Source organism: Marmota flaviventris, chromosome 2 (genome assembly GCF_047511675.1).
Source record: "Marmota flaviventris isolate mMarFla1 chromosome 2, mMarFla1.hap1, whole genome shotgun sequence".
Taxonomy (NCBI): Eukaryota; Metazoa; Chordata; class Mammalia; order Rodentia; family Sciuridae; genus Marmota; species Marmota flaviventris.
This window is the reverse complement of record NC_092499.1, coordinates 54,529,284-54,555,239: the sequence shown is the minus strand read 5'-3', so window position 1 is coordinate 54,555,239 and position 25,956 is coordinate 54,529,284. Positions and strand designations below refer to the sequence as shown.

Genomic DNA, 25,956 nt, shown 5'->3' with positions numbered 1-25,956 from the left:
TCTGTGTCAGTTACAAAGCCCTATTCTAGGACTCAAGATGAAAGGACTAGTCCAGAAGGGTCACATTATTATTGAGACTGAGTAAACAAGAATGGAAAGAGGAAGAAATAACACAAAGTATGTCATGTATACTTGCATTTTGTTGTCAAGGTTGACTTCAATAAGAAAGTATAACAATTGTCAGAAATGTATAATCCTCGTAGCACCCTAGTACAGGCTGCTTCCTGTGACATGTAATACACACTAGAGTATGCTGTACCTGCCTCTCTGTACCTACAAGAAAGACTAGATAACTATAAAGAATAATGCAATCTATCATAACATTAAAATTGATAGAGAACAAGTACCATAAAAAGCCATAGAGCACATTATTTAAATGTGCAATTACACTCGTCCCCCACTCTCATAAGTACAATTAACATGCTCAGCTAAATAACATTGAAAACTTCTTCTAAATATATGTATTTCATGAATTTAGGATATTGGTTTTGAGATAACACTGTTGTTTTTCTGTATCCCTGAGGAAGGAAAAAAAACAATATGTACACAGAATATTAAGAAGCATTTAGCAAACAGGTTAAAATGAGACTAGTGCATGGATATTAAAATCCATAAAAGATGACAGTAAACTTTTAGATATTAATTATTCAAACTGAAGATACTTCTCTGCAAACTGTGTGTCTTTGTTTGACCTAATAAAAATTAACTAAGCAAACTAATAGGAGCATATTTAATCTACTTACTTTCACATTTTCATAGTCACTTGATTTTGATTCATAAATGATTGTTACTATTTCTAAAAAACTATCTACTTTTCACTTGGGCTGACCAACATATCCTTTCATTTGAGAAAAACCCTGGGAGCTAGATAGTAACTATTATTATTATTATTAATCGGGATTGTCAGTAACAAGCAATGCTTCTTTGGAAATGAGCACTGACCTGCCTGTTTCTCAGTTTTACATCCTGTAGAGTAACAGAACTGAAATAGTTCTGAACTTTGCAAGTAAGCTCAATGGAGTCTTTAGATTTGCTTGATGCTGTTCAATAAAGGGATGGGAACGTGAAGCAAGTGGGGATAAAAATTTTCCTTTATCTGGCCTATGGATTTTATATACATGCTGCCTAGAAATTTATGGCCCAAATCTTCATATTGTTAATTTTTGGTTGTTATTTAGATTTTCACTCAAACTCTATGTCCTTTAACGTGTCTTCCTGATCATCATGTTCATGTCCTGGAGCTTACCCAGTTCCAGGGATACACTATTCTGTATTTTCAGTGATGCCTATATTCTAAAATAACCTTTTTTAATTTCAATTTTTTACTTGTTTATACTTTGTTTTTCTTATAATATATAAGCTTCATGCCTGTGTAATAATATCCACTATTCAATAATTGAATTCACAAATTAATAGTGCTGCCTTATAAACTTTGTTCTGAGACAATGTTAACCTTGTCAGTATACTTTATTGATAACAGCGTGCTTAATGATTTCCACACAGTCTCCAGGAGACCTGCAAGAACTCTCTGCCAATGGCAGGGGTCACATGACAATATTTGTCCTATGTGACCAGAGACTATAGGAAGCTTGGGCTTATCCTCCATTTTCGCTCCCTGATTCCATGGTGTTTCTCACACAGTATAATATGTCTGACCCCAAAAAGAAAGCTATTTTGGGTGCTCTGTGCAGAGGAAGAATGATAGGAGATTGCATTTAGCTTCTTTGAATTCCTGCTGTGAGGCAGGATTTGAACATGATTATGACTCTTCCTTTAGCACTGTTGATATATGGTACAATTTGCAATAGTCACATGCAAAAATAATTAAATGCATGTAAATAATACTATGTATAAACAAAGTGAAATATAAAGTTTCAGATGTTTAATAGGAGATATTTTTGTCCTGATTGTCCTTGAAAGAATTGCTTAGTAACTGGCATTTTCAGCTTGGGAATTTGAAAAATTTGCATTTTTATTTCAATTTTTGATATAAAATATAATATAGGTAATATAGGTGAATAGTATGCTTGTAGTAAAGTGCAAGGAAAGTCTGGGCATGAAAGAAATGGGTACTATTTTTTGTTTTGTTTTGTTGTTTTGTTTACTTTTTTTTTTTTGCCAAAGACCATTTCCTTTTCATTTCTGACTTCAGTTCATATGCTATTGTAATATTTACCTGCCCTCTTTCAAAATATCAACAGGTAATTAAATGTCTACTATTATATACTTACCTGGCAGGGGACAGATCACGATCACAAAGGTGGTTTTCACATGTGAGGCACTCTGGATATGCTGACCCCTACGATTTCCTCAAATGTGGGAAACTCAACTGCATAATTTGTGGTTGTGGGAGACTGCATTGACATTTTTTTAATGTCTACTTTTAGGAAGTTTATATTATTAGACTGAGGAGGCACAAAATCATAGAATAAATAATTACATATGGTATTTTAAGAAGAAATTAAATTGTGTAGTATATTCAAGAGTGCCCAAATGAGGTTTGTGTCTTTTAGCCAAGAAAGATAAGAAGGCTTTTCTGAGGATATAGAATTTGTTTTGAGAAAAAGTAAAGGCAAAACATATACTGAAAGAATGCCAATGCAATATTGATGAACTAGAAGAAAAATTGTGTAAAAGCACATTGAGGAAGTAGGCGGAGTCCTGGGTTTGGGAAAAAGAGTGAGAACTTATTTTAAGTAATATGATACATTTTGGAAAGACCACAGGTAATAATAATAGTCTAAATTAGATGTTAATGTCCCTCCTAGGGATGTGAAGTGTAGGTGAGCAAGAATTGAAATGAGAGAACCTGCTAGAAACTTTGCTGTTATCAATGATGCAAACAATGAAGAGTTACTTAATTATGAGGAATGATCAGAACAGGTCATCTTTGAAAAGCATTTTCATTAAAAAATTCATCAAAATAATACAATATTGCATTTTGTTCTCTATATTGCAAAAGCTGATTATACTTACTGGTAGAGGAGGTGGGGAAAGAGACACACAGTCAATGCTAGCAAATGACCTTATTTTGTAAATTTTATTATAAGAACATGGGTATTAATTATTTCAATGAAAGAATAGAATTTAACTTAGCTTTGATATTAAGAATAATTTTCATTTTACCATATAGTATTTCTATACCTATATCATCATTTTATTGATTAGAAATACAATATTTTCTTGGTTTATCTTGATATCTATGGAGAAATGACATTTTTAAATGACAATTTTATATTTTTGTATTTTGTCTTTTATTATAAAATATTGTTGCATACAAATAATAATAAATGTTCTAATAAAGTGATCTTTTGTTTAAAAGCACATAAGATATAATGTTCTTAGATTTGATAGAATTAAATAGATTAATATCAAAATTTGGGTAGCATTAGTCACAGTACTACTACAGAGATTGGCAGGGGATCATTTTGAAGTGAGCATAGTAAGTAACCTGTAAATAAATCTGTTGTTCTTAGACTGATGTCTAATGAAAACATTAAGTTCTGTGAAAAATGTGAAAAGGAATGTTTCCATATTTTAAAGAAATCTAAGACATTTTCTGCAATGGGTAAAATACTACAGGATTTGTGTGATTAGCATTTTTCTGACAGTCCAAAAACAGAACACAAACCAAACTAAAATGAAGATAAGCCTATTAATTTTCAAACACATAAAATTGTGTTTTATGATATTCCAAACACTTCTAAATCTTTAGCACTAAGATATGAACACATGCTTTGAAACAGCAAATCGTGTGTTTTCATCAATCACAATTATAAACTTTATGAAAAATTACACCATCTAACTAGAATTTTATTACTGTTTGGAAATGAAATGACACAGTTTCTGCTAAAACAGTGTTCAGGAGGCTGGATTAAAACTGGTAATTCTTGGAAATGTGTAATAAAAAATGTCCATCCCAACTTGAAAATCCATAACATATTTTGCTGCCTTTTTGCATGAGCTTTTCTTCTCTGCTCAGCCAGAATGTAAAGAGAGCTTGCCACTTTACAAACAACCATTATCCGATTTCTGCAGCAAGCACAGTTAGGATGGTGATTCTTTATAGGTCAAATAAGGCTTCCAAGCAGTGGATATTTATAGCGTTCTACTTTCCTGGGGAAATGCTGACATTGCAATACTATGTTTAACTTGAGAGCTCAGATAACAGATTGGGATGATAACATTAGTTCCAGCTTTTACATCTCACCTTTCTTCTTTCTAGTTCATTTTTGTGAAATATTCTATCTACCTACTTGCACAAATGCCATGTCTATCAATTCAAGGAAATTATTGTCCCCTGTTTCTTTTCTCAACCTGGAACATGCATCTCAACTTGAGAGAAACAAAATGAAAATAAATTGTGTAGGAATATTTTTCTAAGCAAGCTGATAAAAATGCATACTATTCCTGTTTGAGAGAATCTTTCTCAAGAATCTCTGAAAAAAATAATGCATGCAAGCATATGCTCACGTGAGTTCACACATACCAAACACTGACCATAATATACAGACTGTGTAGCACAAATATTTCAGCAATGCATGGAGTTCACTTGTGCCTAAAAGAATTCTGTTACTGAGTTGAATAGAAATAGCTTGGCTAAATATATTTGAGAATATGTGTAGACTAGGCATTTGTAGTTTCTTTAGTTTTTTTTTTTCCTGAAGTAATATGCTATACTGCCATATTATAATTAACTAAAACAAAACAAATAATAATGACCCTTCTGTAATTCTCTGGATTTTAGCATCCTTTTGGGAGTCTCACTCTCCTGAGATATACCATAAAACTGAAGCCAAATTCTGTCTGTAATTTTATACTGGGAAAAAAAATCTAAACATTTCTGAGGTCAAATAAATTCAATATCTTTATGCAAAATTTCGTAAGACAATGCAAATATAAAAATAAGATAGTTTTTGAAGATAAAGTGAATGCTAAAAGAATGGATAAATTTATAGTGATGGGTTCAGCAACAATCTTAAATCAATCTGAGTTGCATTACAAAAATTTACTAAATAATTTATTATGAAAGTGTGTAAGAGCAAATCATTAGAATAGACATAATCACATGTCAATATTCAAAATTCTTTCCTACATATTTTGTAGGTTTAACAACAGTTTTTTTATGACATGGAAAATAAAATTGTTTGACATTTGGTGAATCTCTCTTTCATTCAATAGGTTTCATACTTATTATATTATTATCAATTTGTATGAATACATGACTCAAGGGTCAACTCCTCATAAGAATCATATAGAAGTTTATATTTTGAATTTCTAAAGAGCTGTTACATGTTAGTCAAGTGCATAACAAGCAATTAAAATACATACAATTATGTTACAATTATTAAAATTACATAAATAACCCTAAAAGCTATGTTTCTACACTCCAGTAATGCTGGCTTGCATCATGAAAAATACATAAACAATATCTTGTAGAACTGAGTAAGGACTGTATATTAAGTTTTTAGGGCAATATTTATTCAGTAGTTTAATATTAAACTAATGTTCCAACACTTAATATTTAAGTATAGACTTGTAACTAATAAAATAGTTTTTATTTCTAAAATTAACTAATGTTTTGTTGAGGAAATATTGTGAGACGTAACATTATTTTCAGTTCATAAGGATCTATGCTAAAACCAATCACAACATGTCTTAAAGCAGTAATCACACTAGATAGGAAAGAGATAAAATAAATAAAAAATTTGGATTCTTTCATAAATTAATTCTATTTCATGATTTTATTAAAATTTTCTAAGTCTTTATAAAATTCAAGTTTAAAGTTCAATAAAATACTCTTATGCAAACAGAAGAATAGTTAACTTTCAAAAGGAAACATTGCACGTCATTGCACAGTATGCAGACTATCTGGAATATTCATTCACTGATGGATGGAATCCAAAATTGTACTATATTTCTAGGAAACAATTTGGCTATTTCTTATAAAATTTAATATACACTTACCATATGATCCACTAGTTAAATTAAATTCAAATAAAAACATATTCACACAATAATTTCTGTGCCAATATTCATAAAAACATTCATTATAAGAACCCCAGTATTTGGGGGGGGGGCTTAGTCAAGATGGCAGAATACAGGAGGTGGCTTACCCAGCTGCTTCATAGCCTGAAACCAAGAAAACCATAGCCACTTTCTCAGTAAGGTGGGTGAATTTTAAAAAAGGGTGACTTTACTGGGAATTAATACAGGACATTCAAAGCGGATTGGAACTCAGGAAGATGGATATAATAAAATAAGGGAGAAATTTCCCATGCCACCACCACTTCCCCACTGTTGTCAGTCAGAGCACTGCATCCCTCAAACAAAGTGGAGGGATAAAGGAATTAAAGGAACCCACATTTTTAGGAGGCCTGTGGTATGTCTGGGTACAGAGAGATAAGATATGAAAGACAATGCCCAAATAACCTGAAAGGTTTGATGCACAATATCTTCGTGTGGGAAGGAGGCCACATCTCTCCCAGCTGCCTGAGGAGGACAGAGGAAAGAGCCATTTTGCAGCTGTGCCACAGGGACTAACAACTGTGGTATTCAATTCCTGGCAATCCCCAGCTGGCCCAAAATATAGGCCCGGAAACCCACACTGCACAACATAGAAGGTGCCCAAGTTACCAGGAGAAAATCAGAGTCAGAGAGAGGTTTACACAGGGGAATTGGCATAGAAACCCATCCAGTTCCTCCTTCCCCCTTGAGTCCTGTGGCTCACAGGACAGGCTGGAAGAGACAAGCCAGGCCAGGAATTTGAAAGTGTGTGTGTGTGGCGGGGGGGGGGGGAGTGACTGAGTTGGGAGATTAAACCCCAGAGTCCAGGAAGTGCAGGGTCCATTGGTGACTGAGGGTACCAAGGATTGGCTCCTCCAAGGCACAAGGGAAACCCAGGGCAGATCCCTGTGGTGCTGTATCCCAGCATGGACTGGCAACTGCTGGGCCTTGGAGGTGGCTGATTTAAAATCTTAAAACCAATTGGCATTCAATGAAGCATCTGGAGTCTACCTAGGCCTCAACCCCACCTACAGTGCTTTAGGATTTCCTCTCACAGAACACTCCAGTGACACTATCCTGAGACTGGAGGAGACATCACACTCCAGCCCACCTTATCTAATACTGTGAAAAAGGGAAGTGGAACCATTTTTGAACTCCAAAGGAAAAACATTCTTTAACTTTTCATTGAGAATGCTTTTTTTTCTCTTTTCTTTTCTCTCTTTAATTGTGAACTGAATTGTTCAATGGACAGTAATACATATATGTATTTTTTTACATTCCAGCTTTTTTTGAAAGAAGTTACTTTTTAGGACTCAGTCTTTTGAGAGATAAGTTTTTTGTTTGCTATTATTTTATAACTTTTTGCCTTAATTTTATTTTTTTAAATTTTATTTTACTTTTATTTTTCTCTCCTACTTCCTCATAATCATCACATAATTCATTTTTTCTGTTTCCTCCCTGTTCATCATTTGAAATTGTAAACCCATTTGCAAACTTACTGTTTTTACTGTAGGGAATTAGTGGTCACTTCATTTCTTTTTATTATGAATATTGACATTGTAGATGTCACAACAAGATTTAATGCTGTATGTTATTTGCATTGGCTGTTGTTATTGTCTCCCCCTAAATTGTGAGTACTGGAAATGTTCAGGGACACTATAATTTTATAGGGTAGAAGCTCTACTGAATCATCCATATTAGTAGAAGGGTAGACACAAAAATAACGAGAAAATGCAAAGAAAGAAAACACCTCATCAAACAAAAATACGTCAATAACAGAATGCATCAGTACCACAGAGGAAAAAATGTCAGAGAAGAAGTTTATAATTTCATCATTAAACTGATCTGCAAGGTAAAGGATAATGTAATGAATGAAATCAGATAGAAAACACAGAAGTGAAAGGCCACTTCAATAAAGAAATAGAGATTCTGAAAAAAATAATCAAGTGGAAATCCTTGAAATGAAGAAATAAAACAACTATATTAAGTATTAAAAGGAAAGCATCAACAATAGAATAGATCACTTGGACGATAAAGTTTCAGGAAATGAAGAGAAAATATATACTCTTGACAATAAAGTTGACTAAAGATAAAAGATGCTAAGACCCCATGAACAGAATTTCCAGGATAGGATCTCAGCTGATTTCTCAACCCAGACAGTCCCTCAAGGCTAGGATGTCTTAGAATAATATAACCAATCTCTGATAGAAGATGGCTTCCAACAAAGTATACTATGCCCAGCAATATTAAGTTTCAGAGTTGACAAATAAAAAACTTCCATGATAAACAAAAGTTAAAATAATTTACAACTAGAAAGCCTGCCCTAGAAAACATATTCAATAAAATATTTTATGAAGAAAAACAAAAAAATATAATTGAAAACCTGCAAAGGGAGGACCTGCACTAGAAAAATAGTCAATCAAAGAGAAAAATAATTCAAAACTAGACAGAAAATTAGACAGAAATGAAAATGACATAGAATAAAAATAATCTCTCAATAATAACATTGAATGTAAAAGTAAAAACAAAATATTTATGCTGGAAAGAATGGATCACTTATATACATCAAACAACAATAACAACATGAAGAATCAAATGGAACATAACACAATTATACTGGGTGACTTTAACACACCTCACTCTCATCACTGTATGGATCTTTCTAACAAAAACTAAAGTAGAGGCCATAGAACTGAAAAATACAATTAATAATGTAGACTTAATAAACATATATAAAATATTTCATCCACCAATGGCTGAATACACTTTCTTCTCAACAGCATATGGATTATTTTCTAAAATACACCATATCTTAAGCCACAAAGCAACTATTAGCAAATACAGATAGGGATAATCCCTTGAATTATATCAGATAGTAATGGAATAAAATTAGAAATGAATAATAAAATAAAATTTAGAAGGCACTCTAACATCTGGAGACTAAATAATTTCTATTAAATAAACAATAGATAGAAGTATAAGTCAGGTATAATAAAAAATTAATACTTAGAGGTGAAAGTTATAACAACATAACATATCAAAATAAATAAATAACATAATACTACATCCCAAGGCCCTAAAGAATGAACAAATCAACACCAAAAGCAGTAGAATACATGAAATAATTAAAATCAAATCCAAAATCATTACATTTGAAACAAATTCTCAAAAATATTAATGAAACAAAAAGTTGCTTCTTTGACAAAATACAATAAAATCGACAAACTCTTAGCCAAGCTAAACAAAAGAAAGAGGGGGAAATCTAAGGTTACTAAAATCTGTGCTGAGAAAGTAAATATCACCACAAACTACATTGAAATACAGAGGATAATTCAAAATTATTTTGAAATTTTTATTCTCTAACAGATAGAAAAGTTTGAAGACATCAACAAATTTCTAGAGACATTTGACCTACTCAAATTGAACCAGGAGGACATAGAAAATTTAAACAGATTAATTTCAAGCAATGAAATTAAAGAAATCATCAAAAGCTTACCAAAAAAGCACAGCCCTTAGACAAGACAGATTCTCAGCTGAGTTCTACCAGACCCTCAAAGAAGAACTGACCCCAATCCTCCAATTATTACTCAAAATAGAAAAGTAGGGAACACTTCTAAACTCATTCTATGAAGGTAGTATCACCCTGATAACAATATCAGACAAAGACACATCAAAGAAAGAAAACTTCATAATGACATTCCTGATGAATGTAGATGCAGAATTTTTTAATGAAATGCTGGCAAATTGCATATAAGAACATATTAAAAAGATAGTGCACCATGATCAAGTGGTTTTTACCCCACGGATGAAAGGATGGCTCAACATAAGAAAATCAATAAATGTAATTTATCACATCATCAGTAGACTTAAAGATAAGAGTCACATAATTACCTCAATAGATTGAGAAAAATCATTAGACAAAATACAGCATCCATTCATGTTCAATACACTGGGAAAACAAAAACTAGGGATAGTGGGAATATACCTTTACATTTTCAAAGCTAAATATGCTAAACTCAAATCAAAATCATTGTATGTGGAGAAAATGAAAAGGTTTCCTCTAAAACAAGACAGGGATGCCCTCTTTCACCACTTCTGTTCAAAATAGTTCTAGAAACTCTTGACAGAGCAATTAGACAGAATAAAAACATTAGAAAGAATACAAATAGGAAAAGAAGAGCAAAAACTATGCTGATTTGCTGATGACATAGCCCTATATTTAGAAGATCTAAAAAACTCCACTAGAAAATTCTTGTACTCATAAATGAATTCAGCAAGTGGCAGGATATAAAATTATAACACCCACAAATAAATTCAGTTCCTATACACCAATGCTGAATAAACTGAAAGAGAAATTATGAAAATTATCCCATTTACAATATGTTAAAAAAAAACCTTGGGAATCAATTTATGAAAGGAGGACAAAAGACCTCTACAATGAGCACTACAGGACACTAAAGAAAGAAATTGAAGAATATCTTTGAAGATAGATCTCCTATGCTCTTGAATTGACAGAATTAATATTGTCAAAATGGCCATAATGCCAAAATGCTGTATAGACTTAATGCAATTCCTAGGAAAACACTAATGACATTCTTCATAGAAATAGAAAAAGCAGTCATAAAATTTATTTGGAAACATTAGAGGTCCAGAATAGACAAAGCAATAATTGTTGAGGAAAGTAAAGCAAGAGGCATCACAATACCAGGCAATAAATCATACTACAGAGCTATAGTAATTAAAACAACAGGATATTGAGACCAAACAGGTATGAAGACCAGTGATACAGAATAGAAGACATAGAGACAAACCCATGTTAATAGAGTCATATCATACTAGACAAAAACACCATAAACATACAGTGAAGAAAACAGCCTCTTGAGCAAATGATGCCTTGAAAACTGAAAATCTACATATAGCACAATGAAATTTAACTTCTCTCTCTCATCCTACACAAAACTCTAATCAAAGTTGATCGAATACCTCTGTATTAGACCAGAAACCTGCATCTCATAGAAGAAAATTCAGGTATAACTCTACATTATGTTGCCTTAGGAACTGCCTTCCTCCACAAGAGGAAGACTCCTAAAACACAACATGTGAAATCAGGAATCAATAAATTGGATGGTATCAAACTCAAAAGCTTTTTCACAGCAAAGGAACCAATTAAGAATGTGAAGACAGAGCCTACAAAATGAGAGAAAATCTTTGCCACATACACCTCAGATAAAGCATTAACCTCCAGGATTAAAAAAAAAAAAGAACTCAAAAAACTTAACAACAGCAACAAAAACCCAAATAACTCAATGAATAATTGGGCAAAGGAGAAAAAAAAAACTAAACAGAAACTTCACAGAAGTAATTGAAAGACAAGCAAATATATAAAAAATGCTCAACATCTTTAGAAATTGAACAAATCCAAATTAAAACTACACTTAAATTTCATCTCATTCCAGTCAGAATGGCAACAATAAAGAATACTAGTACCAGTCAATGTTGGCAAGAATGTGGGGGAAAGTGTACACTCATATATTTCAGGTGGGCCTGAACATTGGTCCAACTACTATGGAATGCATAATAGAGATTCTTCAAAAAATTGGGAATGGAACCACATTTTAGCCAGTTATACTCACCATATATATCCAATGGAGTTGAAGTCAGCATACTACAGTGAAGCAGCCACATTAAGATTTATAGTAGCACAATTCACAATAGCTAAGCTATTTAACCAATGTAGGTGTCCTTCGATATATCAATGGATACATAAAACGTGGTATATAGACACAATGGAGTATTACTGGAGCATAAAGAAGAATGTCTTTATGACATTTACCAGCAAATGAATGGATCTAAAGACTATCATGCTAAGTGAAATAAGTCAATCACCCCCACCAAAAAAAAAAAAAAAAAAAAAAAAAACCCACAGATCAAATTTCTCTCTGATATCTGGAGGCTAACACACAATAAAGTGGTGAGTGGTGGGGAGAGTAGAAGTACACAGGATTAGATAAGGGGAAATGCAGGGAAGGGGTAGGTGTATAGGAAATGGAAAGATAGTGGAATGAATGGGACATAATTTTCCTGTGTCCATTTATGTGAAAAGCAATGATTTGAATCATGGTTTTTCAGACTCTCTTCTTGGTATGTTGCACTGAGAACTGCCTGTACAGGTCAGGATAGCCCAGTTGCTATGGGGACACCAGTCCAGCACAAAGGCTCGGAGTTATAAGTTGGGATCTGGAGTTCAGGCACCAACTCCCAGAGATAGAAAATCTGAGCATAATAAGATGACCCTGTTGTCTCATTAGTCCTGCAACCTTCAGGTTCTCTGCTTTACTAAACATTTCCACAAATAAACTTTTGCTGATGAAACCTACATAATAAATGTGCTGAGTTAGTTTTAGGTCACTGCTTCTGCGTCAGAGGACAGTTTCCCACCTGGCCCCACCTTTTTCTCCTTATGTACGTCTGTTGACTTTTCTTGATTCCTCATCATCCTTCGTCCTGCATCTCCTTAATTAATGGTGGTGGCTGAGAGAGATGGCAGGGACATGATACATATATGTGTACACCACAGTGAATCCCTACATCATGTACAAACACAATAATGAGGTCCTAATTAGAATAAGATATGTTCCATGAATGTATTATATGCCAAAAGATATTTCACTGTCACGTTTATCTATAAAGGAAAAAATAAAAGAACCCCAGTCTTGGAAGATCTACAACTAGTGAATAGTCAAAATATAATAGTGAATGGAAAACAACAAAATACTAAGAATATGTGCAATAACATGAATTAATATCAATAGCATCTTTCAAATTGTGGAACCTAAACAACAAAAAAATAACATACCCTTGATGATTTAATTTATTCATTTTCATGTAACTTTGAAGCAAAATGACAGTTACAGAAAAAAAAAAGAGAGTTACAGAAAAAAAGTTCCAAAAAGCAGATTATTGTTATTATTTGATGCTAGAGAGGACACAGTAAGCACAAGAAAATGTTTAGGAATGGTGAAAATATATTACTTAGTGGTAGTTAAACAAATGAATTTGTTTGTGGAAACATTAAAATCTGCACTCAAAGAAATGAATTTTATTTTATGTAAATTAAACCTAATTAAAATTTTAAATTGTATTACGTTTCTCCTTTCTCTTTATCTTCCCTCTTTCTTTCCCTTTCTGAATAAATCAGTTCAAAATCATTAGGTAGGGATAAATAAGGTACACATTTAAGGATGTATTGTGGTAAAACTGGATCCACATAGATCAAAAGAAGGTAGTGAGCTTTTCCATGACTGAGAATGATGGCCTGGTATAACTGGAACAAGGGATTACAATCTAAGTGGAGAGAAGTTCTCCTCTGGAGATGGGGCATGTTGAATGCATACCAGTTTTTATACCAGATATAGATAGATAGATAGATAGATAGATAGATAGATAGATAGATAGATAGATAGATACAGATATAGATATATGGTGTCTCCATAGCAACTGAGCAATCTTGATCTGCACAGGCAGTTCTCAGTGCAACATAACAACAAAAGAGTCTGAAAGACCATGATTCAAATCATCGCTTTCCACATAAATGGACACAGGAAAATTATGTCCGATTCATTCCACTATCTTTCCCTTTCCTATACACCTATCCTTCCCTGTATTCCCCTTATCTAATACTGTATACTTCTACTCTCACCACCACTCACCACCTTGTTGTGTGTTAGCATCCAGATATCAGAGTGAAATTTGATCTGCGTTTTTTTTTGGGGGGGAGGGGTGTGGAGATTATATATATATCTGGTATACCAGGCAAGTTGAGTAGAATAAACATGGGGAGATCACCTGATAGAGGACACAGAATCAATTCTTTGATACACTTGCCAAAGATAGATGTAAATAATCTCAATAAGAAATATCAAAGAAAGATAGTTTAGAAATTTCATTCAAAATAGTTGGTCAGGTGTCAAGATCTTTACTATAAAGAAATGATGTAAGATCAAAATCATATAATCTAATGGATCATAACAATGAATTCAATGAGGAATGCTAGAATAGTTCATTTAGGCATGAAATTTTTTTTTAGAAAATTGGTGAAAGTTGAATGGTGTGTGTATGAATTACACAGAATATATCAAAGTCTAAAATTTGATATTTCTATTGGGGTATATAAAATAATATTCTCAGATGTGGAAAATTATATAAAATACTGAAACATCATTTGGATAATTTCCTCTCAAATTGTTCAGAATTTTTAAAAATTCTCTTTACTTCATTTATCTGTAATTTCATGATCTTTCCTAAATAAAACTTAACTATGTATTACCTAATTCTAATATTTAACTTTAATAATTGACAGTACACTCAAATATCTTATTTAAATATTATTTATAGCTTAGAAAGAGTCCTGGATATTTAAAATTTTAGTGTACTGAAAATAACTAGATGTTGATATTTAAATAAAGAAATACAAGTGTGCTTACAGTAAGGATATGTAAAATGTTCATAATTCAATTTTTCCCTCTTGGTACTATGGATTGAATTTAGGGCCACTCTCCACCTCAGCTATATCCCCATTCCTTACAAGTGTTTTGTTTGTTTGTTTGTTTGAGTCAAAGTCTCTAAATTTCTTGGGCTGGCTATGAACTTGTGATTCCCCTATCTCAACGTCCCGAGAGACTGGAATTACAGTCACATGTTATCATGCTCATTTTTTTTTTAACTTCTAGTGCTTGGGCTGACCTAATGCAAGCACTCTACATTGACTTACACCCCCAACCCAAGAACTATCTAAAATCATCTCATACCTTGCAAGTCCACAGTTTGAATTTTATAATAATTTAATGATCAAAGATTAACTTTTAAATTATTCCTCAATAATTAAAATTTATTTTAATACCATTATTTAAAAGTCAAAGACTTCATGCATATTGCCTGCATTATGAGATTTTTTCCTGTTGTATATGTAGTCTTCACTTTTGAAAAAATGTTAAAAGTAATATAATTTACAAATGTTTATGAAGACATTCCTATATTTACAGAGTAAAATTTACTCTTTTAAGGGTGCAATTTTTTAATGTGGAAAACATATGTATTTATTTATCCACTACCCCCCCAAAAATAGAATAGTCCCATCACAATACCAAAATTAATGTATTTACTCACTAGTAAGCTCCAGAATTTTGAATATTAAATACAAATATTTATGAATGTGGGGCTGGGATTGTGGCTCCGTGGTAGAGCACTTGCCTAGGACATGCGAGGCCCTGGGTTAGATTCTCAGCACACATAAAAATAAATAAATAAAATAAAGATATAAAAAAAAAACAGAAATATGCATGAATGTAGATGTTTGATTTTCATGCAGACATTCAATATATCCTTAATAAATAATAGACTTTCATCCCAAGTTTTAATGTCCTTCCTGTCCATTTCTTTTTTGCTCAGTGTTCTGTGAGAATTCACATGTAGGTAAGAGGGCACCAGGAGCACTGAGCACAATCAAGATAACTCATTCAAGATTCCTTAAATAATTTACATAATTAAATGAACATTTAATGAACTTGTTAGTAACAAATTTCTCACTGGTCCTTTTGTGATTTATTATTTTTTGATATAAATTTTCAGTAAATCATGAAAACTCTTTTGCTATTTTTGTAACTCCTGGTCTTCATAGGAATATGCATCTTTATTCATGGTCCAATAAGACATTTGTAAAAAAGTGGCATATAGTTTTAGTGGAATCTCTCACATATCTCTCCTTCATCCCTTAAAAATAAAAAGGAGGGCTAGGGTTGTAGCTCAGTGATAGAGCCCTTTCCTCGCACGTTTGAGACCCTGGGTTCCATCCAGAACACCACATAAAAATAAAAACAAAAATATATTATAAAAACGTTGTGCATTTATAATTAAAATTTTTACCTCCTAGTTCATGGAAATATACAGTTCTAGAATAATTATTTTGTTATCTTCTGGCGATTTTTGAACACTTGCTATTGTTTTTCTACTGTGTGATAGAAGTAAAGGGCAGTGCACACACATGAAACTCTGCACCTCTTTGTTTTAACACAACAATCAAGTGAGAAAAGGACTGTCAGAAAAATCAGCCCCCAAACAACCAATTTCAGAACCTTGGAAAAAGAAAAACATATATGTGAGGTCGCCGCCACCAACCTAACAATATATTAGTTCAATAAAATCTCATTTAGCAATAAATATCTCAAAGTTCAACAGATTTTATTTTTCTGAATTGGTACTCTTTCATTATCCAGAAGCATTAACAATGTTAGAATATTTTATGCAGCCAAGGGATTGCAATTAAATTGGCCTTTCTTTCTATCGCCCTGTATTTGCTCTTTATGCCCCTCTACTGTTCTTCAGAAGTACATTGAGTATTTCATCAGGAGCCAGTAGAGATTTAAAGTTCTGTTAATATTTCCTAGTGAAGATTAATGTATCTTTAAGACAGATAACTAAATTATTTGCAAAATATGCCAAAAATCCCAAATTTTATTACCATTACCTTAAAAAACACACTAGTGTCCCATGTCAAAAAATATGTATTCTGTTTGTTTCTCTGTCTTTCTCTGTCTCTCTGTATCACTGTCTCTCCTACTTTACGTCCTCCCTCTTGACCTTAATCAGTTGGGTGTATGTCATTTATTAAGTATTTATTCACCAATACTATAATTTATGTCTTTTTTTTCTCCTTTAGACAATTCCATAGGTTAGAGAAACAAATATAAAACACACTTCCTTTGCCTTGACATTTATGGAGTACTTTCTGAAAGCTTTTGTACAGAGATGTCTGCCTATTGATTAATTGTTAAGTTTATATGCACTAAATGTGAAAGGTGGTATGGAATTCGTTTTTCTCATGAAAAATAACCACAGAATTTTGTGGACTTCTTAGAAGCTAAATTTTCCTGTGGAAAAAAAAAACAAACATTTTTAAGAATACTAAAAATATGTATGATCATGATGGAGGTGATATGCTTTAAAACACATCATAAATATGCAATATTGTACATTTTTTTGCAAATATTTTCTCTTGGTTTTCAGTAAGAATATAAGAACCATGATTAAACAATAGACTGTTAATTTGATATTCAAGAGCTCAATCATTTTACACATATTAATCTCATTTTAATTTAAATTCCAAACCTCTTCTTTGTTTATTTAATTGTACATTTAAAGATGCAGAAGTTATCTGAAGATAGTTTATATTCATTTTCATTGCAAGCATTTACATATTTAAAAATAATGTTGTTTAAATATTCATAGAACCCATATATAAGTACAAATAAAATGTGGATCTGCAGCATTTGATTGTTGCCCACTATGTAGGAGTTATTTACTGCTTGAACTCAATTAGCATTGCCAGATGATATTGCTATTTCACAGGAGAAAAGTATAAATCTATACACTAGTAAATACTAGTGGAATTATTAGATTTGTTAGGGATAAACATTAGATATTTTAGGGTGAATAAATTATATTTACCTTCCCATATCTACAGCATATCTGAAAAAGTGTTTTTCTTTTTCTTTTTTTAAGATTTGACTTGTTATTCCTTACTAAGAATGACGTGTTATTTCTTACTAAGAATGATTCAAAATCCCCTGCATTTCTATTTTGTCCACGAAAATAGTACATAACTATTCAGAGAGCATTTGCTGTACAGCTGACCCAACAAATGACAATCACTTTGTATTTACATTTATTATAAGAGAAACGATTCTTCAAATGAAAACACATTAAAAAAAAAAACAGCAGTTATTTGCTCATCAATTTAGGTGTCACCTTTTCTAGGAAGATTTTTATTATCTGCTCATACTATGTTAGGCTTACATCCGTTAGAATATTAGGTTTTAGATCACATAATATGACCAACTAAAATAGTGTTGACCTAGAAGAAAAGGAAACAGAATTGTGCAGAAGACTGCATAATTAGAGTTAAAGCTAAATCTAGAGAAATATTAGTTCACAATTTGGAAAAACAGAGAAAAAAGGATATTTCTGCTTCAAGAAAGCCTATCAGTGTATATGATTGTATATATATATATATATATATATATATATATATATATATACACACACATATACATATATACACACATTACTGGTTTTAAGAGATCTCCTGATGTCAAGTAGGAAGCAAGAACAAGAATGAAACCCTGTCATGTGGAGTTGAAGGTTAAAGTACACACATCTAGAGAAGGGGAAAGGAATAAGAAGGGGGAAGCTGTAAAACATAGTCAGTTTTGCCAGTAGCTGTTTACACACTATAAATATATGTGTGCCTCTTTTTGCTGCTAGTCAAAATTGCAAATATAATAAGATAAATATTAAGAATTTTTTATGCATATTACTTTTATGTGAGGCTACACAAGTGTGTGTAAGAATATTTGGAAGAGCAATAAGCCTTAAAAATTATAGGTTTGACATGTGGTTTGGTAAAGTACTGTCACCCTACTTTGAAATTATTTTTACTTTTTCAGTTTCTACCTAATAATATTTACTGCATTATCTAATATTAGAGTGCTCACAAGCTACAATTTTTCTAAGTAATTCATCAGAAGAAATACAAAGTATTATTATTGAAGAAACACTTCAACATAAATTGAAAAACTAAAATTTTAATTAGCAAAGGCAATACCAATCTAATCAACACCAAAACATTCATCATTAAATAAATGCAAGGAACTTATATGAAACAACATTTACCCTAACACCAGCTTGAATGTGTTTCTTACTATACCCTTCACCATTCCTCCAAAGTTATTTATATCTGCTTTCTCATGGAGCCAAATGAAGAGTCTAAGGACAATAAACACTTTGAATGTTATAAACATTTTTTTAGCTATCTGTAAGTTTTAAGAACTAGATGTTTGCACCATTATATTTCAATTTTTTAAATACTATCATTTGGGTATTTATCATTACTTTTTCTGTCTTTAATGTTTTCTTTTATTTAAAGCTTAAATGAAATAGGGATAAATTTTACATATTATTGAATTACATAATCATCTTATCTTTTTTATAATAAGCCAAAAATTTCTTGTGTGTAATACATATGTATGTATAGTATTGACATATATAATGCTTAAGTTACATTTGAATCATATAAGTGATTAAAATTTGAATATAGCATATATAATGCAAATTTAAAATATACATGTATATATTTAGAGAGAATCTCAAACTTTCAGTATCTATATATATTATAAAACATGGCTATTATCATGGTTATTTTTTATCAAGGACATGTACTAAATTGCTGTAAAACATAAAAAATACTTTATAATTTATCTATGGTCAATTTCCTATTTTTAAATCCTAAAAATAAATATCTTCCAGGTATTTAGATATGCAGCACATACCTTAGTGGTCCTTCATAAAATATTGAGTCTTTATGATACATATATTTGTAACTTCAATTATTTTTACCTTCATATTAAGTGCCTCAAATTTTTATAAATCAATTTTAATATGCTTAGATTTTATGCCTCTCTTTCCTAGTAAACAGTAATTGCTCTGAGGGCAGAGACACACCTTTTTTTCCTTTTTTACATTACCATCATGGCCTAGCACATAACTTGAAATAGAATAATAATTCAATAGATATTAGATAGATGAATCCATAAAAAGATTCAGAAGTATGAGGTTCTTTTCAGCTAGTTGCCGGCCCACTCTGTGATTTTATGGTGATTACATTCCTAAAGCTGAATATATATTTTATTAAATTAATATTTATTTTATAAATATATAACTAGTGGTTTAGAAAAATGTGGAGTTATGGAGGAGAAATTGAATTGTCTAGTAAAAATTCACCATTCACCATTCATTTCAAAACAAAAATACATCACATTTATTAGACTTACCATAGTCAGGTATTCTGGTGCATGTTTTGTGCTCTTTATGTCATGAAACACAAGTTTACAGATTAGAAAACTGAGACCAAAAGATAAGGAATTCTTACTTAGGTCATAGATTATAAATGGGTTAAGATTTTAATTCATGTTCATTTCTATCTGAAGGTGTTTTTCTGCTGTACCTCACCAAAAGTTTATAAATGGTGGAAAAAAACTTGTTTAGGGAATTATTTTTAAAAATGTATATGCTTTGTTTTCATATGCTTTAAAACTATGTAATATACAGTTTTAAGTGTTATGTTTTTCTTAATAAAGAATGAGAAGTAGACTTATCTGACATCATTATATGTAGTGCTTCCATGCTATTAAAACAAATCTTACCTATAATATAAAAGTTTTTTTTAATTATTTTGTCTAATTTACCAAATCTTGTAGTAGCATTCCAAATAATTTCTAAAATAAAAAATAACTTGTGTTACTTTTTTAATTTATTTTTTTATTCTAATTTGTTATATATGACAGGATGCAGTACAATTCATACTACACATATAGAGCACAATTTTTCATATCTCTGGTTTTATATAAAGTATATTCACAATATTTGTGTCTTCATACATGTATGTAGGGTAATGCTATCCTTCTCATTCCACCATCTTTTTTACCCCATGTCCCTCCCTTCCCGTCCAACCCCTTTTCCTATATGTTTCTCTAATCCTCCCATGCTCCTGCTCCCAACCCCATTATGAACCAGCCTTCTTATATCTGAGAAAACATTCAGCATTTTTTTTTGAGATTGGCTAACTTCACTCAGCATTATATTCTCTAACTCCATCCATTTACAGGCAAATGCCATGATTTTATTCTCTTTTATTGCTGAGTAATATTCCATTGTGTATGTATACCAAATTTTCTTTATCCATTCATCTACTGAAGGACATCTAGGTTGGTTCCACAGTTTAGCTATTGTGAATTGTGCTGCTATAAACATTGATGTGGCTGTGTCCCTGTAGTTTACTCTTTTGAAGTCCTTTGCATATAGACTAAGGAGAGGGATAGCTGGATCAAATGGTGATTCCATTCCCAGCTTTCCAAGGAATCTCCATACTGCTTTCCATATTGGCTGCACCAATTTGCAGTCCTACCAGCAATGTCTGAGTGTGCCTCCCCACCCCACATCTTCACCAATATTTATTGTTTTTTGTGTTCTTAATAGCTGCCATTCTGACAGGAGTGAAATGAAATCTTAGAGTAGTATTGATTCTCATTCCTGTAATTGCTAGAGACATTGAACATTTTTTTCATATATTTGTTGATTTATTGTATATCATCTTCTGAGAGGGTCAGTGTTGCTCCCTGCAACAAGGGTACATGGGAGACAGGCAGGACCAGCCTGCCATCTCCGAGGGGATGAGCGAGAGGATAAGTGTTGAGGCCCAGTCCCCACCCCAAGATTGGGAAGAAACCACAGTGAGCCAGGAGCTGTGTCAGCCATAAAGGCGCATCAGATCTCAACTTTATTGTGTCAGGGACAAGGTTATATAGTGATAGAAGGAGAGAGTAAGAAGAGAAAGTAGCGAGAACCAATAGGGGGCAGGTATGTCACTATCACTAAGGGCCTAGGCAGATTTCAGGCTAAACCATTAGACGGGGCTAAAGGCCCATGCCCGCCAATCCAGCCAGGTCATATATAGGAAAATGATCTGGAAGAACCCATGAGGCCCTCAGCCAACATCCAATAATGGCCGCGGTCCCAAAGGCGGTAAAAGGTTCCAACAGGTCAGTTCAGTTCCCTTGCCCATTTATTGATTGGGTTATTTAGTTTTTGTTGTTTTTATCTTTTTGAGTTCTTTATATACCCTAGAGACTAGTGCTGTATCTGATGTGGGAGTGGTAAAAATTTGCTCCCAAGATATAGGCTCTCAATTCAACTCAGTGATTTTTTTTCTTTTGCTGAGAAGCAGCTTTTTTTTGTTGTTGTTGAATCCATCCCATTTATTGACTCTTTATTTTAATCATTGTGCCATAGGATTCTTATTAAGGAATTCGGTCCCTAATCAGACATGATGGAGATTTGGGCCTACTTTTTCTTTTATTAGATGCAGTGTTTAATTCCCAGGTCCTTAATCCACGTTGAGTTGAGTTTTGTGCATGGTGAGAGATAGGGGTTTAATTTCATTTTGTTGCTTACGGATTTCCAGTTTTTCTAGTACCATTTGTTGAAGAGGCTATCTTTTCTCCAGTGCATGGTTTCAGCACTTTGTCTAATTTGAGATAACTATAATTATGTGGGTTAGTCTCTGTGTCCTCTATTCTGTACCATTGGTCAACCAGTCTGTTTTGATGCCAATACCATGCTGTTTTTGTTACTATTGCTCCATAGTATAGTTTAAGGTCTGGTATAGTGATGCCATCAGCTTCACTTTTCTTGCTAAGGATTGCTTTGGCTATTTGGGGTCTCTTATTTTTCCAGATGCATTTCATGACTGCTTTGTCTATTTCTATGAGTAATATCATTGGAATTTTTATTAGAATTGTGTTAAATCTGTATAGTGCTTTTGGTAGTATGGTCATTTTGACAAAATTAATTCTGCCTATCCAAGAACAAAGGGGATCTTTCCATCTTCTAAGATCTTCTTTATTTTCTTTTTTTAGTATTCTGTGTTTTTTGTTGTAGTAGTCTTTCACATCTTTCATTAGGATAATTTCCAAGTATTTTTTATTTTGAGGCTTTGTAAATGGGATAGTTTTCCTCATTTCCCTTTTAGAGAATTTGATGCCTTTGATTTAGGTGCTGATTTTGTATCCTGCTACATTGCTGAATTGATTTACAAGTTCTAGAAGTTTTCTGGTAGAATTTTTTGGGTCTTCTAGGTATAGAATCATATTGTTGACAAATAGTGATAATTTGAGTTCTTCTTTTCCTATGTGTATCCCTTTAATTTCCTTTGTCTGTCTAATTGTTCTGGCAATAGTTTGGCATAGTTTCAAGAACTATGGTGAAATAGGGTATCCCTGTCTTGTTCCAGTTTTTAGAGGGAATGCTTTCAATTTTTCTTCATTTAGAATGATGTTGGCCTGGGCCTTAGCATAGAAATCTTTTATGGTGTTGAGATAAGTTGCTGTTATCCCTAGTTTTTCTAGTGTTTTGAACATGTATGGGTGTTGTATTTTGTTGAATACTTTTTCTGCATCTATTGAGATGATCATATGATTCTTTTCTTTATGTCTATTGATGTGACGAATTACATTTATTGATTTCTATATGTTGAACCAACCTTGCATCCCTGAGATGAAACTCATCTACAACTAGAAAGTCTAGTTGATGCACTATGTTTTTGATATGTTTTTGTATTTGATTTGCCAAATTTCATTGAGAATTTTTGCTTCTACATTCATTAGAGATATTGGTCTGAAGTTTTTTTTTTTTTTTTTTTCTTTGATGTGTCTTTGCCTGGTTTTGGAATCAGAGTGATATTGGCCTTATAGAATGAGTTTGGAATTGCTCCCTCTTTTTCTCTTTCCTGAAACAAATTGGAGAGTTTTGATATTAGTTCTTATTTGAAGGTCTTGTAGAACTTGGCTGTGTATCCATCTGGTCCTGGGCTTTTCTTGGTTGGTAGACTTTTGATGAGATCTATTTCATGGCTTGAAATTGATCTGGTTAAATTGTGTATATCATCTTGCTTCAATTTTGACAAATCATATGACTCTACAAATTTGTTGATGCCTTTGATATTTTCTATTTCATTGGAGTACAAGTTTTCAAAATAATTTCTAATTATCTTCTGTATTTCTGTAGTATCTGTTATATTTCCTTTTTCATCATGTGTGTTAGTAATTTGAGTTTTCTCTCTCTTTCTCTTCCTTTGCATGTCTAAGGGTTTGTCAATTTTATTTATTTTTTCAAAGAACCAACTTTTTTGTTTTGTCAACTTTTTCATTTTTTTTTTTAATTTCATTGATTTCAGCTCCGATTTTAAATATTTTCTGTCTTCTACTGTTTTTGGTGTAGATTTGTTCTTTTTTATTCTAGGGCTTTGAGATTTAGTGTAAGGTAATTTATTTGTTGACTTTTTCTTATTTTAAGGAATCAACTCTATGCAATGAACTTTCCTCTTAGTACTGCCTTCATAGTATCCCAGAGATTTTGATATGCTGTATCAATGTTCTTATTTGCCACTAATAATTTTTTAATCTCCTCCTTGATGGCTTTTGTTACTCACTGATCATTCAGTAGCATATTATTTAGTTTCCAGATGTTGGTGTAGATTTTATTTTTTATTTTATCATTGATTTCTAACTTCATTCCATTATAATCTTATGGAATGCAGAGTAGTATTCTACTTTTTTTTATTTGCTAAGAGTTGCTTTGAGGCATAGTATATGGTCTATTTTATAGAAGGATCCATGTGCTGCTGAGAATAAAGTGTATTCACTCATTGAAGGATGAAATATTCTATATGGTTAAGTCTATGTTATTGATTGTATTATTGAGTGTTATAGTTTCTTTGTTCAGCTTTTGTTTGGAAGAACTATCCAGTGGTGAAGGAGTTGTGTTAAAATTATCCAGAATTGTTGTGTTGTTGTCAGTTTGACTTTGAACTTGAAAAGACTTTTTTTTTTTTGATGAATATAGATGCTCCATGTTTGGAGCATATATATTATATTTGTTACGTCTTGTTGGTGTATGTTTTCATTGAACAGTATGAAATGTCCTTCTTTATCCCTTTTGATTAACTTTAGCTTGAAGTCTACTTTATTTGATATGAGTATGGAAAGCCCTGCTTGCTTCCACAGTCCATGTGAGTGGTATGATTTTTCTCACCCTTTCACCTTCAGTCTGTGGGTGTCTTTTCCTATGAGATAAGTCTCTTGGAGGCAGCATATTGTTGGGTCTTTTTTTTTTTTTAATGAAATCTGCTAGTCTATGTCTTTTGATTAGTGAGTTTAGGCCATTAACATTCAGGGTTATTATCGAGATATAGTATATATTCCCAGCCATTTTTTGTTTATTTTTGGTATTTAACTTGACTTGGTTTCTCCTCTGATTATTTTTTTTTTCTTTAGTGTAATACCTCCCTCTGCTAATTTTCATCAGTTTTTCATTTCCTCTTCATAGAATATTTTGCCGAGGATGTTGGTTAGTGTAAACTTTTTAGTTGTAAATTCTTTTAACTTTTGTTTATCATGGAGGGTTTTTATTTCATCATCAAATCTGAAGCTTGATTTTTCTGGATACAGAATTCTTGGTTGACATCCATTTTCTTTCAGAGCTTGATATATGTTATTCCAGGATCTTCTAGCTGTCAGGGCCTAGGTTGAAAAATCTGCACATAACCTAATTGTTTCCCACTTATATGTAATCTGATTCCTTTCTCTGGTGGCTTTTAATATTCTCTGCTTACACTGTATGTTAGGCGTTTTCATTATAATGTGCCTTGCTATAGATCTATTGTAATTTTGGCACCCTGTAAACCTCTTATATTTGGTTTTCCTATTCGTTCATAATATTTGGAAATTTTTCTGATATTATTTTATTGAATAGAAGGTTCATTTCTTTGGTTTGGAACTCTATGCTTTCCTCTATCTCAATAACTCTTAAATTTGGTCTTTTTATGCTATCTCATATTTCTTGAATGTTCTGTTCATGGTTTCTTTCCATCTTCACTGTGTCATCTACATTGTTTTCAAGGTTATATATTTTGTCTTCATTGTCTGAGGTCCTGTCTTCCAAGTGGTCTACTCTGTTGGTGATGCTTCCAATTGAACTTTTAATTTTGTTATCGTTTCTTTCATTTCAAGGATTTCTGTTTGGTTTTTCTTTAGAATCTCTATCTCCCTATTGAAGTAATCCTTAACTACCTGTATTTGTGTATGTAGCTCCTTGTCAAAATGATCTTTTGCTCCCTTATATCATCCTTTAATTCACAGGATATTTTAATTATGTACATTCTGAACTCCTTCTTAGTCATTTCTTCTTCTGTGCTGGCCATGGATTCTGATAATGCGGTATCTTGATTTGTTTGGGGCACTTTCTTTCCTTGTCTTTTCTTATTGCTTGTGTGTCTTCTCTTCA

The 25,956-nt window shown here is 32.3% G+C and overlaps 1 pseudogene; it reads left to right on the top strand.

Annotated features, from left to right (window-relative positions):
* The first annotated feature begins 2,223 nt into the window (after positions 1-2,223).
* LOC114088283 (U1 spliceosomal RNA) lies at positions 2,224-2,373 on the top strand (annotated as a pseudogene).
* The last annotated feature ends 23,583 nt before the right edge of the window (positions 2,374-25,956 follow it).